Here is a 16,671-nt window from a genome sequence, read left to right as displayed (position 1 = left end):
CGGTATTTTGTTACGATCGCTGGAATCTTCAAGAAGTGAGGCTACGTTGGATGGCTTTCCGTACTGCATCTTGTCGCTTGGTTCCGACAGAATGCCACCACTAGCCGTCTTCGTGATTTTATACTCTGGCTCTAGGGAGCTTTATGCATTTTACTAGAAGAAATGCGAAATCATTCAGGCTGTATTTTCTATCTTGTACTGTGCATTACATGATATCCGGGGAAGCTTTTCTTTTTCGCTGCCAAAGAACAGATAAACATCATCAGTCCTCCCGGCCTTGGGAGAGCGAGAGGAAAGTGAATTGTTCTGCCATAGATGTATGCCTGTTTTCCGCATAGTTATGAGTTACGCACCACGGAGCCCTACAAGGGGTCACGAAAAGACCATGATCTGTGTGCACCAGTCCTACAGTTCTGATAGAACTCAGTATGTGTAACGAAGGGTGGTTATGACACACAAGGCTATTAATTAAATACATTCTCGGGTTTTACGTGCCAAAACCACTTTCTGATTATGAGGCATGCCGCAGTCGAGGACTACGGAAATTTCGACCACCTGGGGTTCTTAACCGTGTACCTGAATCTAAGTACACGGGTGTTTTCGCATTTTGCCCCCCATCAATATGCGGCCACCATCGCCGGGATTCGATCCCGCGACCTTGTGCTCAGCAGCCTAACACCATAGCCACTGAGCAACCACGGTGGGTACACAAGGTTATTAACCCTTAACGACTGAAAAGTTGGAAGTGAGGAAAAGCGTATGGAAAGCAGGAAAGGAGTAAAGTGTGAGTGAAAGAAAAGAGTTGCTGAGTTGTGACAGTGAGAGGAGATCACTGATTTCGCTCAGATGGGTCGGTCCGGCGCTGCCGTCAATTTGACGCGGAGGCCAAGAGGTGGGCTGCCACCACGGAAGCGCCATACAGGTGCAAACACCAGGCATTGGCTCCAATCTCAGTTTCCCCTTTTCCCTGGTCCCGGTGAAGCCGCGCATGGCTTATCGCGGGTGGGTCCGACCCTCATGTGCTCGGTTTCGTTCTGTCGCTACACGCCAAACGCATGCTGAAGCATACGCCCCTGAGGGGCAGCACGCTATGAGCAATAGCTGAGATATTGCACTTTTCAGGCATCATCGCTCCCCTCCTCCGAGCATATTGGGGAGTGGAGTCATGATTGCACTATGGGCAGCATTTCGTGCCGTCTTTGGGTCGCTTTTTGTTAAGGAACATTTCTAAATGTGGGCTCACCTCTGAATGTCTTCCGGAGGATCAGCCATCGTTTTTCTCCACGCCAACACGGCTTGCAGTAGGCGTGGCGGGATCGGCGCTGGTGCTGAACACCATGGATGGGTAACTGGTGCTTCCGCTGTCAGTGGTATCGGTATGGCCCGGAAAAGCAGCGGAGCTGTTTACTTAGCGCTCTTTAGAGGTAATTCATAGAGTATGAAAATTTCGCGCTGATATGGTGCCATGCAAATGGTTTTGGTTAAGCGCTCTTCGAAGGGAAACTTGGCTGCAGTGTTGCTGTTTGTGCTGTTTTTTTATGTTCTGCATTTTATGCAAGGAGGAACTTTGTAACCAAGAAAGAATCAATCACGGTCAAATCCGTGGAATGTTGACTTGTCTAAATATAAATACGCTGTGTGTAATGCAGGAGAATACAACATGACTGTGTTCTAAGCGAAAGACGACAGGTAACTATTTTTAGTGCACTGCAAAAGTTGTATATGCGCTTTTAATTTCCAGTAAAAGCGGATTCCATGCTTCACTAAGGTGACAATCGGTGAGATGGCAAGTTCAGTGAGCTGGCTTTCGCATACACCAAACTTGCCGTAACCAAGAAGGACGCTTTCTCGTTATTGTAAAGCCTTATTTGGCAGTGCACAAAATGAAGTTCCAGCTCGGAGGCTGTTGTGTAAGTATGGATGAACAGAGATGTCGTTTCTCTCGGTCACCCCTGCATCAACTTTCACGGCACCTATCGAATACGCAAGAAAATGAAATCTGACCCGTGAAGCAAACTATATCTTTCTTTAGGCTGTGAACATCTTTATGAAAAATATTGGATGCGAAAAGTTTTGTTGAAGAAACAGTATCAAGCTTACTGCTCTGTAATAGCGCTACAAAAAGATATCACAATTCTGGAAACCTTATATAGTTTTAATCTAAATGTACAACATACTGGTATATCTAAATATACCAGTACGTTGTAGTTAGTACTTTTGCAAAACGCTCCTAAACATTTTTGTAATTTTTGTGTGTTGTCAATTCATAAGTCGAAGTTGACCGCTATAGGTAGTCTAAGCCATGCAGTTTACATAATTATAATATTTGTTTGCGGAGCGGACTTGCTGAATTGTAGAGGCTCTGTTCAAAGTCTTTTAGAACGCAGCTCTTAAGCCTATATCTTACGTACGCTTCCAGACGCGTGCAATCTCCTGTATACGTGCCTTGCACCTGTCGCAGATCGCGAGGAAAGTGGTTTGCGTCCACAAAGAAAGTTGTAATAAACAGCTGCAATATTCCACAGGTGGCCGCGTGCTTATCCTCTTGAAGGAGCCGCGCTTTGAGAGAGGCACTGATGGTCCCACAAATGGATATCTGTGTGCGATGTGAACTGCTTGCAACGGCACAACCCATAGCACGCGAGTTCAGTTGATCATCCAATGCCTGTACACGCAAGGAGATGTGTTGTGCGGCCAAAAAAGATACGGAATAAAATGGAGGAGAGGCTCATTACGTTAACCTGACGTAGGCCCTCGGCTCCTGTCTGCGAGAGGGCGAAGAAGGAGCACCGCTTGCTGACGCCAGTCCTAATCGAGGAAAAAGCGTAGAGTGCCTGTACACGGTTACACTCGCTTCTTCGCGGCACACCAGCAGGACAGTTTCACGTCTATCGTCTCCGATAAAGAGATTGAAAAATTGTCTTAATAATACGCATCGCTGACGGCGGCTGATAATTTTCAGTGTATAAACAAAGATTGCAATGGCGCCTGGGAAGGGGCGCTTTAACGACAAACTGCTCGAGAAAGCATACAACTTGAAGAATAAAACATGTGATTGGCCTGCTATGCAATGCAAGGCTCGCGACTATGAGCGCATTCCAAGGGCATATTTCAGACAAATGGCCAATCTTCCATTGCTTTTATGAATTCATTGCCTTCAAAATAAATTCATTCGGAAACTTGAGGCACGCAGATTGTGTGTAGTGTTATCTCTATTAGCACTCAATCGGTATGCCTTTCACACTAAGTTGCACAAGCAGAAACCGACCCGAAGACGCTGGTAAGGTGTCCTTATTAGCAATAAGTGCACCGCCTTCGTGATCGATGTAAATGTTCTCTCCTCTGTGGGTTGTTTAATGTCTTCGCAAGTGGTAACGGTGGTGGAAAGCCAGACCGTACTCACCTTTGACATCGGTGGCATCGGCCCGGCTGTTCAACGCGTTCCATGGGTCATCGAAGGAGACGTCTCAAATCCTGGAATTAGACATATGTATTGGTCTCCCACTCTTCGCGTCCCGGTAAGGCAGAATATATCTGAACAATGTTTTGGTCAAAACTAAATTTGGAATAACGAAACTGGTATTTTGTTTGCGAATGTGATCCATTTATTGTTTTATTTGACATAAACTCTCACTTTCCGGCTAGCATAGAGTGAATGACCCACTTGACGCAAAATCTGGAGTATGGAGTTCACCAACCTTAGTAGAAATGCCTGCTTGAGATGCAAGAACTGTGTCAACTTAACATTTTTAGTTCGCTTACAACGAGTTTGATTGGGACTTTGTATTTACCTACATAAGTTGTGCTCTACGTTTGTCAGTGCGTCAATAAATCGTGCGGCACAATGAATAGGCTGCAGGGAATATTTGGGAATATTTTAAACTATTTCCTTAATAAAATAGGTTAAGGCCTCAAAGAATCGATAGCGGGAACTCTGCAGAACGGGAATGCTCTTTCATACGTTCCTGCAGGAATTTACTAACAGCATGCTGATATGAGCGTTTTTAATGTAAGTTCAACAACTGACAAATTCCGGCACTACGATAAAGTGAATGTATCTTACATAAAATACGAATTGAAAAACAGCCAAGATGGCTTCCACTGAAGTATACAGAATCAATGGTTGTCTCCTAGGCAAGTCTCATTTTTAACGCTTGTGAACAGGCTGACGACGACCAATGGAATGAAGCCTACAGCGCATAAATATATCGTTGAAAGCGACACTAAGTTTGCTTTACATATGCCACTCTCAGCTGCCTCTCAGAAAGACCCAGTTTAGCGTTAAAGAGGGAGGAACAAGGCGCAGTTGCTGATAAGAGACTTACAAAGAACGTAACTGTAAGGGACGCGCTAGCGCAACTTTTCGCAAATGGTAAAGACTACTGTAAAGTGTTATAATTGGAAAGAATATAAGTTCGAGTACGTTGGTATTGTGATTTAGCCTGCAGCGCACAAGAGACACCTGGAAAGTTTAGACAGACACAGACGAAACGCTGACTTTCAGTGATCGTTTACTATCAAAGACATCTCACACATTTGCAAGACACAAACAAGCGCCTTGCGAAGGCGCATTTGCACAATTTCATTATTCATGATATGAAGCATGAAATGATTGAAGCGTGAATGGTCAAGCATGAATGAAATGAAGCGGCAAATGATTTTAGAACCAAGTAAGGAAAGTGCTATGTTGCAAGGTAATCAGATTTTTCTGTACTGCCATCACACTTAACCCGCCCGAGCCGCCCTTTGATGTGGTTAAGATAATCTAGTTCTTCAGAAAGCTCAACAAATGGTGCACTAACGAACACATCCCCCCGAGTACCAATCCTTGTTGCGTCTATGACCTCATGTTTCGTTTGCAAGGTAGATCCAAAGCAGTCCAGAACAGATTGTCACCGACACTTTCAAGGGCAATTAGGGGAATAGCGATTGAAGCGCGGCTGTATAAGGATGAAACAAACATTCAGAAATAAAAACCAGTTTTATGGAAAAAGTCTCGCTACTTGATGTCATTCAACAAAAATAAAATTCCTGATATATTTCAAGCATTTTTTTTTTCATTTCATTTGATTTATTTACCTTAAAGACCCCACTAGGGGGTATTACATAAGGGGTGGGTGTACACAACGAATAAATAAAACACTCAAATTTGCGACAACAGGTACTCAGTCACATTGGCAGAAGAAGATGATAGACAGGTGAGAACGACGATATTGCGAAGAAGGCTGTTCCAGTCTTTGGCTGCACGAGGAAAAAGAATTTGTTGAAAAATTAATAGTTCTCACACGTGTACGGGAAACTTGCAGTTGCCGACCAGTGCGAGGAGATATGTACGCGGGTGGTGTGAGGTAAGGCGCACTGTTAAGTGATGAATAATAAAGCTCATGGAATAGACAAAGTGTTGCTATGCGTCGGCGGAGGGATAAAGCTTGCAGCCCAGATTCCGCTTTGAGAGCGGTAACACTAACTTAGTCAGAATAAGATGAGTGAACAAATCTGGCGGAACGATTCTGTAGCGCTTCAAGGTGATCTACGAGGCATACTTGATGCGGGGACTATATGGCTGATGCATACTCTAGTTTTGAACGGATAAATGACTTATAGGCTAGTAATTTGACGTGTTGGGGCGCGTTACGAAGTTGACATTTAAGAAAACCGAGAGTTCTATTTGCCAATGATATGACGTTTGTAGTATGTGCATGCCATGAGAGATCATTGGACAAAGTAACGCCTAAGTATTTGAAAGATGTTACTCCTTGTATAGGTTCGTTAGCAATTTTGTACGGGAATGTAACGGGGTGCTTTTGGCGAGTAATGGAAAGAAGTGCAGCGACGAAACGAATGAAAGCTCTCTTACTTTATCCTTAACAAGAAATGGCTCCATGATAGTGCCCACTACAAAAAGGGGGTGCCAACGCAGCTATCAATAGCAATGTAAAGGAGCTTTTGAAGGCGCGCATGTAAAAATTAGCCTGCTATTACACGCCCCCTCTAGCGCTTTGTGTAGCTTTTCCCTCTTTTAATCTTTTCCTCACATTTTCCCTTTCCCCATTGTAGAGTAGCCAACCTGACTCAGTCCTGGCTAACCTCCCTGCCTATCATTTATCATTTGCTATCCATCTCTCCTTTTTGCCTTTGAGTGTTTATCTGAATTCTCGCGGCGCGGGGTTTGCGAGGCGGGTGTCCTGACCTGCGGGCTGTGCGTCCGACAGTGTTACCAGCACTCAACGCTCAAAGCTACTTTGGCCTGTAAAAAAGTTATGTTCTCTGCGTGGGTGTCATTTCGGCGCTCGTAGCCTCGCGTTCTGCGGCATGGATCTCAGTGCCAAAAGCTCGAAAAGCCCATCGATGTCGAACTGTGGGACTTTAGAAATATAGCGCCAATTGCAGGCCACCTAAAGAAATGTCGCGCCTTTAAAAGCAAGAATGACGTCACTCCTGTTTTTAACGAAAAGGGAGTCAGATTTTCTTTTTACGCCTGCTGTGTTCTTCATCATAAAGATGGCGCTGAGCCTCATGAACTGCCGATGCGCCGCCATGTTTTGTACTTATGAGTGTCGGTGGAAGGTTCGCAACCACAAGTTCGGCTCAGGCTTACCTGTCTGCCTTTTTGCAAATAATTTTCTCTCTCTCTCTGGCTAACAAATGTGGTGAGGCGGTCATGCTTGAAAGTTTCCAGCAAGTGACCATAGGCCCACTGAAAAGTAGAGAGTACGTGTAGAAATTATGTATATCACACTGAAGAATACAGTAATTTTGTGTGCTGTGCCTATATTCATAAATAACTAACAAAACCAACTCTCCGCACTTTTTAGCAAAGGTTCGGTCACTGAGGTCACCAGCGACTGCGGAAACCCGGCATCTTCAAAGTCGTCAGACTGCACTGAAACTGCTGAGAAACTTGTGAAAGCAGGAGCGATGAAGTACATTCATTAAAGTTGACTTGTCGGTGAACAGTTTCAAGAGCTCAGAGCGACCCCACGAAAACGACAGCAATAGATAATTGAATCGGGGCTCAAACAGCTACTAAAAATGGTCGCTTATGAAGCACAGCCATTTATTTAGGAATCTTAAACAATTTCACTCCAGCGTTTCATGCATGATCAAACGTAGACATGTACTAAGTGAAAAGTTGAAGCATCTGGGTTGAAATCACCTGCAGTAGTATAGAATAGCATAATCGCCAAAATACCGTAATATTTTTTCAACTTTTAAACGATCTGACTGACTTTCCAATGTTCTATTAACACGGGCGAGATACAGGTCCCTTAATGTGGCCGTGATAGCAGAATCAATAAAAATGTCTTGTTTCTGAAGCAGGATGTTTTCATCTGATTGAGCAAACGCGACTCCCAAATAAAGAAAGGTATTTCAAGAAACTATTATACAGGTAAGTATTCGGTATTGACATACTTATATTCATCATGAGCAATAATAGTTTTTGTAAGGTAGGCCAACCGCTAATTTTGTAGTAATGGGTTTGCTAAAACTTTTCAATCACGCCCGCCAGTATTCTCAATCTGATATGCCGCAGAAACTGCGTGAACGCAAAAATATAAAAGAAAAAAGATGCGCGGTGGTACCATATGTTCACGATGTCTCACACAGGCTAAATAAGATTGGGAACGGCGCCAAAATGAAGGTCGTCTTTGCGCCAAACAAGCTTTCATATCTGTGCAGGGCCGTTTACCGCAAAGCTACCAAGCCAGGTGGCCAAACAAACAACAAGGAAGGCTTTGTTAAATGCGATAACAACGCTGTTTATCAGCTGCCGTTATCATGAGACGAAAATTGGAGCTGCTAGTGGGGCCGTGCACGAATGACAGGTTTCTGCAGCACGCAAACTATGTGCGAAACGGCGCCGGGGACCACCTTACCCTCCTCCTGTAGAAACTGTTGGTGTGAGCCCCACTATGCAGAGTGCTGCATGAAAAGACGAAGTGACACGCAAACCACACGACAGATGATAGAAGTGACGACAGTCACTTGTTTGGGGGGGGGGGGAGGGCTGCGAAAGTGCACCATCTTTTGACCTTTCTAAAGAATAAATGGAAACACTCGCAGGGAGCTGCGGGCAGGGTACGGCAGTATAGTCTAATCGCGTGATCTTGAAACTTAGGTTTCAAGATCACGCGATTAACTAACTTAACTTAAGTTTTAGCATTACTTGCTGCTTTTATATTTTTATATAAGCTTTCATATATTTTACGCTTCCCATCATGTCTTAGGAAACTGTACTAGCACTTGAGAAAGCTGGCTGTTTGTCTCCTATAAACGTATGTGATGCTTGTCAAATTAACGATTGCGGGAAGTGCTCGCGTTGTCTATACCTCTCTCTACGCTGTTCAAGAGTTCATTGTTTCACAAAGTGGTTTCATGCTTTGACTGATGTGGAGTACAAGAGGACGCGCCATAATCAAATACTGTATTGGGGCCGCTACTCAGAGTGAGGTGCAGATCGGAATAACTGTACGGCAGCAAACTTAAGCAGAATCATGCTATTAATATACTGGTCATATAAATGTAGAACAAATATAAGACATAACAAGGAATACTTACATGAATTGGAGGAGTATGATCAAGAACATCTTAGGATTATTTTTTTAAATTCTATATGTTGTCCTGCACACATACCTTCCGCCAAGGAGTTTCACAACAAAGTTCAAGAAAAATGAAATATAATTTGTATCATCATTAGCGCACACTTTGGGCAAGATAAAATTTCTTGTTACGCGCAAATCTCCTAATGTTTGCATGCAGAGAAGACGATTCTGTAATTAGGTCAATTAGAAGCTGCTTCTTTAGCATCTCTTGAAAGAATATGTCCAAATTATAAACAAATAGCAGAGATACGGTGCTGGTGTCACTAGTTCGGAGCAGTTGTGTGGCACGGCATTGTAAGAGCTTAAATTAGTACCCGTGAGACTTGATTTTGATTGACTTCAAGCGAGCCAATATCACATTTAAATCTCTTTCCCTCGAGGGGCCACAGAATAGATACGTAAATGAATGAGTCAGTGAATGAGTGTGTTAAGGTTGAAATGAGAATTGACTCTGATGAGGACTTTTGCATGCCGTAAGCTATTTTCGTTTTCACATTCTATACGAGGGAATATAAAATTGCAGTGTAACCTGACTCAACGGTACCTGGCATAAGCATTCCTGGAGAATGGATGGTGCCCAATTCGTACAGGAGGTGTGCTACTTATTAGACTTTAGTCACAGTTGAAAATAAAGAAATACAATTTTCGAGTATTTACGTGCAGTTAATTTTAATTGCACTGTTCTTAAACGTTTGCAATATCAGAGTGAAGTTTCGACATGAATGCAGAAACGCAATAGAATTTATAGTATCATCAAGAAACCACTGTAGTGTTAGTTGGGCGTGATTTTGATAGTTACGTATATTATTTTTACAATGAGAACGAGCAGAGGACCCCGAATAAACTCAGTACACCTAAATCAGTTGTTATCTTATCCGAGACAGGATCAGCTAGGCTGACAATTTCAAATCTGCTATGCAAAACCAAGACTAGCACAGCAGGATCACCAATGCCAATTAAACGTTTTCAAAGAGTATGAACTCGTATATTGTGTCGCATGGTTTATAGAGATCGATAAATATCGAGCCGGTAAAATTATGCTCATCGATAATGTTCCTCAAAATATGAGCTCAAGAGACCAGAGCTAGGACAGTTGATCATTCCTGTCGGAATCGAAACATACGTTCCTGAATACAAACTGAAGTTTGTGTGCTCTTTGTTTGCTAAAGGTTTAAATAATGATTAGTACAACTTCCGGCATCTTTATCGCTGCGATGAAAAACATCTAAGTTTACTTTTTGGAAAACGATAGAGAACTATGTATGCTTATGACATTGAGTTCCGCTGGTAAAAGAACCAGCTTCTCAAAAACACACGAACAAATAAAATGCTTTCGTCAGGCAATCCGATAAATGGTAAGTGCGAACAAGTTCAGTGTCAGCTTGTGCAAATGTGCGTTTTCTGTTTAAGATGCATGGTTAGTGCTTAGACAACACCGTCAAATGAAGCATTTATACGTGTGTACAACTACGACATCATGATAGCCAATAGGAAAGAGCTCGCTCTATACTCGCGGACAACGTTTCTTGGCTATGAAGCGGTAGCTATTTCACCGCTACTGGAAGTACTGCCCCAGTTTTGTATACGTTTTGCTACGTGGGAAATAGAAAGCAATATTATTTTTGTTTTTTACAGCACCTAATTTGAAACGATACATAACATTCGCCAGTCAACTATTACTATATTTTTTTTTATTTTTGTTCTTCTCTTTCGAGTTTTCGCACACCCCAAACCATTGCACTGCTTGCCCTTTAATCAAATGCAAAATGGCGCCCATGTGTTCCGGCGAGACTCTGTCGCCTGCTGTCCAGCCAATCAACTTCCTGAGAGGCCGTTAACCAACTTCAGCTACAAAAGAGTGTTGAAGCACACACACAAAAAAAAAGTGTTGGCAGCGTCTACACAGAAACCAAGCGTGTCCATGTGAACATCGCAACTTTCCGCATGTACTACACAGGAGTGAGCGAGAGAGCTGACTGATGCGCCGGCTCTTCCGGCGCCAGCGTCGGTTGCGTGTCCAAGTCCTAACCGACGCCATATGGCTGCTTCGCAGCTCTGACGCAGGCTGTGACAGGCTCGCTGTTAATAACTTAGCACATATCGGATGTGAATTAAAACTGGTTCACGCCGAGTGAATTGTATCTGTCTTCACAAAAGAAGTTATGAGAGGTTTGCGAAACCGAAACCAGTGCCGAGCCCAGACTACATTGCGTACGAATACAGTCATGTGCCGAAGCCCCGCCGCCGTAATTTTCCCTTCATAGCAAAGAAAAATTGTCCGCGAGTAAACATCGCCATGAGCAGGGCGCGTGAATGGTGCCCGAGAGCTTAAGACTATGCGTTAAGTAAGGCAACCTTATGTTACGGTTAGCTACGTCAGATTAGCTCTCGTAGAGGAGCAGCGCCAGTCGGCCATATTGGTCACCCAGTCATGTCCGAAACAGCTCTGAAAATTTGCGGCCAGGCTTCCTGAAATTTGCGGTGGCAATTGTTCTCGCCCTTTCACGATTAGGTCCGCACGCTCTGCTATAGCGGCTGTTCGCATTTGCACCAAAGTGACGCGGGCGTCGAGGCATCAAGATAACAATTTCCGGCTGGCCTCACATGCCGTAAAAATAAATACAGCATTCAATTAGGAGCCATGTGATGTTTCTCTTCAATCACACCCATTAGATTTCCCGAAAAACAAGTAACAGCAACAATTTCGAAATGAATATACTCAGTTCACCACATATTTCTTGCATTTTCGGCAAATCGGGATATTTGTGCGCTATTTAGCGAGCCTCCTAGATTATGCTCGCTCGACCGCCGAAGGAAGCGTGAAGCACGGATATCATTATATCTTGGTGGTTTACGCTTCCAACCAAGGTCTCATTATGACTGCGTCTTGCAGGGATCTCAAATATAAATTTCGCCACCTTGGTTTCTATAAGGTGCCCAGGAATCCGAGTAACTGAAGTTTCTTGCATTTCACATTCAATGGTGATAGACCAATGTGCGTGGAAGATTAACCATGACGTCGAGGTCAGCAGCGCAACATCCTAGCCATTGGCCTAATGCTACAGCTAAGCGATGCGATGAACTGACGCAAGCAAAAACACATACTTGGATGAAAACATTTGCTTCAAGTAGTGGCACTCGTCTTTACTGTGATAACACGCAGCAGCAGGTGCGCTGCCTAGGAGTTGTCGGCGAAAGCGTCTACTTTGATATGGGAGAAAATGCATGGCTGTCAAAGCATGCATTCCCGGTTCATTCTACAGGTCAGACTATTCCATGGAAGTTTTACAACCGAGAATACTGACGTAGTGTAATCATCGAATGTGCTTGAAGCACCCTCGGCGCCTTCACGGCTTGTGCTCGGGTTTGATTCTTCGCAGAAGGCATACGCGGGAGGCGGGTGTCCACTGCTTGTTTCTTCACTCATGCCTGATGCTGATGCTCTGGAGTACTAGCGAATTTTCTAGACAGAACGATGCTGAACCATCACGCATGCGCAGTCTGTGCCAAAGATGAAAGACAACCTACAAAACGTTGGGCTTTTGGGCAACTCGAATGAAACCGTAAAGCCCATCTGAAAAATGGAGACGATAGTGCGCCACTATTCGATGTCAAAGTGCTAACATCCCAACAATAGAAGAGGCGCCCCAATGAAGCGTGCTATATTTACGCCAAGCTATCAAATCAAATTTATGCAAACCTTTCGCCCGGCCAAGAATAGTAGGCATGAATAAGTGTTTATTATTGATTCTTTGTTTCAAGATAAGTACTATGCCTACCGGTTTAGATATTCAAAGGTGCTGCGCAATAAGCGAATACACAGAATGAATGCAAGTCGAGACAACGTTTATTCACACATGTTTAGTTCCCGAATTCCTCTTCGGAAAGCGGGCGTAGCTTGTTCCAGGTCTTTCTAGAGCCGCTACAGTCGACGGAAGTGTTGTCGCGTGGTGACGATGTTGTTGCGTGCATTTCGGCGTTTGTTGCTTGGCCAGTGTGTATAGTTGTCATCGCATTTATTTTTAATTTTTTCTGCTGGCTGTGCGAACAAGTAGTCACCACTGACAGTTCGGCGCATTCAGATAATCTAACACGCTGGGCTCTGGACCATAGAATCTTTCCTGTAGAATGATGCCTACTTCCTTCGCAACAAGAAGTACCGGCCACCTGGTGGCGATGCATGGCAACGAGCGTTGATGAAGCGCGCCTCCTCCGCTGTGATTGGTTGGCCTATTTGGCTACAGGAAAGCCCCGCATCTCGCACGGTCGCGAAAACCCGGCGATTTTCGCAAATAAAACCAACGCATTTGAACCTTCGCCCAGCTTCCTCACCAGCCTGTCATTGCGTCGGCCTACTCTGTGACGCATTTTTTTAGTTCGATAAAATTTTCAGTGTCTGGATACCGATGACGTAGGCCCGAGCTTTTATATAGAAGCGTACGTTTATAGAAACCGTTTATTTTCGCTCGTGACTTGCGTTGCCTTCTCCAACCTATGGTGTTCTTTCTGTCATGCATAATGACGCTAGTTATTTTGGCAGCACTTCGTTGTCTTTTGCAGTGCTGTCACCTAAACCAATAAAAAGTGCTCAAACACCTAACAACGATGGCTTTACATCACGTACCTTGCAGCAATTGTCCGATTTGTCTTTTCTTGGTTTAGACAATGTGTTACTCACGTGACTCTTTTACAGCGAAGCTGTATACCTCTGCGGTGAAATGAAATTTTCGTGTCGTTGTTGGCGTGGTAATCATTAAACTCTCCATACGCGGACCGATCCCGGATATAGTGCAATACCGGCCGGGCACGCTGCGTTGGTGAAGCAGGCGTTAAGCATTCCCCACGCGTGGGCCGATTCCGAAGCTAGTGCAATGCCGGGCAGACTCGCGGCGGAGGTGGAGCAGGCGTTAAGCAGTCCCCATACGCGGGACGATCTCGAAGATATTGCAAAGCCGCGCTGACCCTGTGCAGTTCGCCATTAAGGGGCCTACATACACAGCTTCACTGGTCATCCTTCTTCACAAAGTGCAAGGTACCGATGTTTTTGTTTGTTTATTCTTTATTTCCCATTTTCTGTGATGGAGGAGGTCGAGGTAAAAGTTTCATGCAAGCAGCTTGTGGGGTCTTGGAGCCCCCGCACAAGCAACAACAGAGGGCAACTTCAGAGGGAGACACGTACAGATAGAATACGGAATATGAATGACAGTAGAGAGAAAAATTGTAACGAAGAAGAAGCGCTGGTTAGCCCGGCGCATCTCCAGCGTATGAAATGTTACGAAAAAGTGCCGGTCAGTCATGCGCACCACCAGCGCTTGACGCACGGGTCCGGTTCTGACTGCTCGTAGGAATTTGACTACCGCACCGAGTTCGACCTCTCATTCCTTACGTATCCCCAGTCAATAAGCACCTTGACGAAATGTATTAACGAAAACTTCAAAATGATCTGATTGCTTCAAGTCATAGAGAAGTGCTGAAGCATTTTCACAGAGCAACAGATCAATATGGATTGAAATACACTGGAAACAAGTGTACATAATGGAAGCTTCTAGATGATATTGTAGCTTCAAAGAAAGCAGTTCAGGAGTACGTCAAATAACGTGACCCGCCGTGGCAGCTTAGTGGCTACGGTGTTGGGCTGCTGAGAACGAGGACATGGGATCGAAGCCTGGCCATGGCGCCCGCATTTCAATGGGGGCGAAATGCGAAAACACATGTATGCTTATATTTAGGTGCATGTTAAAGAACCCCAGGTGGTCGAAATTCCCGCAGTCATGCACTACGGCGTGCCTCATAATCAGAAAGTGGTTTTGGCGCGTAAAGCCCCATAAGTTTTTTTTCTTCAAATAACGTGGTCATATTTATGCAGTGTTCGAATGTGTTAGGGAGTGGTGGAAAATAACGACTAGGCTTGACGGTTCATGAGCAATTTGACATCTGACATAGTTTGGTTGCGAATTTCTATGCGTCTATCGTGGAAACTATTGAAAAGTTTAGTAAGCAACACTGAAGCACTTCATTGCCATAATTATTTTGGGCCCGCAAAACTTTCCACATTTCTGTGTGACGAGTAAGTCGCGCAGATTGACATTGTTCTAAATGTGTTATTTCGGCGAATGTCTCGCAGGGTCTGCGATGACTGAGATAAACATTCTTTCATAGAGTTTGGGTATATACTTGCTAACTTTAGAAAGGTTATGCTTTTCAAAGACAGGTTCCGTTGCCCCTGTATATGGTAATTTTTCAATAATACGCAATTTTTTTTTTTTTTAGTTGCAACAGTTCGTTGATGTTCTACTCATTTGTTGAACACCATACCAAATGGCAATAGTTTACACGGGAGGAGAATAATGCATAATAAATTAAGAGCGTTTGTGCCGCAGGAAAAGTATATGTATTTCGAACTAATATGCATACAATGCGGCTAACTTTGTGGACGATGAAGTGAACTTGGTCATTCCACAATTGATGGCAGGAAAATTATACACCAAGAGTCTTATTAGTACTAACTATCTCAATCTGTCTTGAATTGAAGTTCTGAATGCAGCACATACTCAGCTTTCGAAGAAATTCATTTGCTTGTCGAACTAAATTGCTGGGACAGGTGGAGGATAGAGACGCGCTAAGAATGTCAGCGTACATTATGAGCTTTGTTCCTTCATGAATATATGCAACCTCATTTACCTAGAGGTTGAAGAGCAATGGGCCGAGTACGCCTCCTTGAGGGACACTTGAAGCTATTTACTTTAAATGTAACTTTAGTTCAGTTATTGACACAAACTGTTTGTGAGGTAGGACTAGACAAATTCTTGTGCGAGGCCTCTTATACCGTATCGTTGAAGTTTTTGAAATAATGTGTGGTGTATAATAAAATCTAAAGCCTGCGCAAACTCTATAAATATGCCAATGGTAAGAAGACAGAGTCCAAGTTCACTGAGGACGCATTCTTTTTGGTCATGAAGCGTAAGCTGCCTTCACATCCAGGGGCAAGCTTTAAGAAATCATAGGCATTCGCTAAGGTTGGCATCCAATATACGACTTCGCAGATGTTTATATCTTCCAATAAATAACGACTACAATATGTGTTCATCACTGAAATGAAAGTGTGTCTGTCCGCATACACTCCTTCCAGGATATGTTGCATTATGCTCCATGGCACGTGAAATATAGTTTCTTTCATTTCGCTTTACGATTGGCGATCAGAAATTGGCGCACGTGGTAAGCACGTGTTGTGGAGAAAAATTTACTTTAACCGTGACATATCATGTGAAGGATAGCCAGAAAAATGTTTCTTTTTCATGTCAACGCCTCTAAATAGCAACATAACGATTTCCGTATCCAAGAAAAATAATGTTTCCTGCGTTATTACTAGATTGAACGTGGTTTCCACATCCCCAAGTATAGTGTAGCAAACTTCGCAAAGCCCAGTTAAGCGTCTCGTTGCCTTTCATTGCATTGTGGGCACTGGCAGCATAGGTAGTACTGGGGCCAGGGCGATCGGGAAAGTCGTCGGGCCCTCTCCCGATTTGCAGTGAAGTAGTTAGGAATTTAACATGGTCGCGCGCTTCGCTATGGACGTGGAGATTTAGCGCGCAAAACATGCTAGTCCTATCTCACGGTATGGTTATCGACACTAGACGTGGCCTGCATTTCCGTTGTGTCAGCAGAGCGGGTGGTGGTCGGGTTCAAACCATACGTGTGTCTTTCTCGGGGAATTGAGTGAGCTGGTGGCCAGCTAGGTAGGTGGCTGCAACTGGCGACAGAATAAGTTCCAGCACTCTGTTGCTGGCATGGAGGGAGACGTCGACGTCGGACGACAGCGGCGTAGGTCATGACGTCCTGCTAGAGCTGCGAAGACCCATGCACTCATAATGAATGCTGAGTATGCCCTCGGACGATGTCCGGAATTAAGGCTGCTTGAGACAGCGTCGAACAAAACATTCTCCGTGCTAATTCGCTTACAACGGCTCCAATGAGTTTTGGGAGCATGTCGGAGCCTGTGCCTGTATTCTTCACTTCAGCGAAAGAACTAGGTGGCTATGTTGCCGAGTACGCATTTCCAGCGTCTTAT

This window comes from Dermacentor andersoni, unplaced genomic scaffold (genome assembly GCF_023375885.2).
Source record: "Dermacentor andersoni unplaced genomic scaffold, qqDerAnde1_hic_scaffold ctg00000033.1, whole genome shotgun sequence".
Classification (NCBI taxonomy): Eukaryota; Metazoa; Arthropoda; class Arachnida; order Ixodida; family Ixodidae; genus Dermacentor; species Dermacentor andersoni.
This window is presented reverse-complemented; position numbering follows the sequence as displayed.